This window comes from Azolla caroliniana, unplaced genomic scaffold (genome assembly GCF_043228905.1).
Source record: "Azolla caroliniana isolate FFs.n. ecotype wild unplaced genomic scaffold, voAzoCaro1.0.p SCAF_7, whole genome shotgun sequence".
In the NCBI taxonomy this organism is placed as follows: Eukaryota; Viridiplantae; Streptophyta; class Polypodiopsida; order Salviniales; family Salviniaceae; genus Azolla; species Azolla caroliniana.
The window spans coordinates 8,773,771-8,775,042 of record NW_028230442.1 but is presented as its reverse complement, the minus strand read 5'-3'; the positions used below and the strand labels follow the sequence as shown (position 1 = coordinate 8,775,042).

The following is a 1,272-nucleotide window of genomic DNA, read 5'->3' as shown; positions in this document are numbered from 1 at the left end:
ATTATAAGACTTTTTTCGTATAAGATGCAACCTGAACTAGACTTGATGTTTCCATTGCAGAGACTTGAACCCGATCATTCGGATGAAAGTCGAGTATCGTAACCAACTAGACTACAATGGAGTATAGAGTTCACAAAGTTGAAGGATGTTTCTCTAAAATAAAATAAAATCTCTATTAACAATAAATTGCGGAAACGCAAGATGACACATGATATCCTAGTGTTGCTTTCGTGGTTCTTCGTTTACTAAAGCATAGCATCAAGTATGTTTCCTTTTAAGTGAAAGGTGATTTTATCCCCTTGAATGGATAATCCCCTTGAAGGAATTATCGAGAAATGTCGTTACTTTAATTAAACAATATACCTCGTACTTTTTATACTAGTGAAATTGAGTTCAATCGGCTAATATGTTAAGCTTTATGCTATAGAAGATGATATTTTTATCAAATTAAAAGATTCCTCACTCATTGGGAATAGACTGAATAATTCTAACCAACAAGATTTAATCATATATTTATGGTAAGACATAATTTTGAATGCGCAAGTCACATGAGACACTTTAGATTTTTCAACATGACTTGATGTTTCCATTGCCGAGACTTGAACTCGGGTCGCTCGGGTGAAAACCGAGTATCCTAACCAACTAGACTACAATGGAGTATGGACTTGACAAAGTTGAAGGATATTTCTCTAAAATAAAATAAAATCTCAATTAACCATAAATTGCGGAAACGCAAGATGACAAGTAATGTTGTAGTGTTGCCTTCGTGGTTCTTCGTTTACTAAAGGAGGGCATCAAGTATGTTTCCTTTTAAGTGAAATGTGTTTTGACTCCCTTGAATGAATAATCAAGAAATGTTGTTCCTTTAATTAAACAATATACCTCGTACTTTTGATACGAGTGAAATTGAGTTCAATCGGCTAATATGTTAAGCTTTATGTTATAGATGTTGGTCGTCAAGGACAAAGGGCTGGTTAGAGTCTAGAATGTGAAAGGGGTGTTTAATTAGGAATAGGGAGTAGAAATTAATAAGGATTTTATAAGGTTATTTTGAGAAGCAGAGTATTATATGCTTTTGAGTAGCGGACGGACAGACCTAGAATCGGTATGCTGATTCGGATCTGGCCGGATCGTTGCCAATTGCCGGTTGTCATCGGTTTGTAACTTAGTCGGAGACCTATAAAAGGACTTGCCAAGAATGTAATCAAGGACAGATAATTAACAGATGTGCTGCTATTTGATGTAGTGTTTAGGATCTATTTGGTTACCGTC

The 1,272-nt window shown here is 35.3% G+C and overlaps 1 non-coding gene across 1 annotated transcript; it reads right to left on the bottom strand.

Moving 5' to 3' along the window:
• Positions 1 to 584: 584 nt before the first annotated feature.
• Positions 585 to 657, bottom strand: TRNAE-UUC (transfer RNA glutamic acid (anticodon UUC)). The gene has a single exon. It is a non-coding gene; the product is annotated as a tRNA-Glu (tRNA).
• Positions 658 to 1,272: the final 615 nt, after the last annotated feature.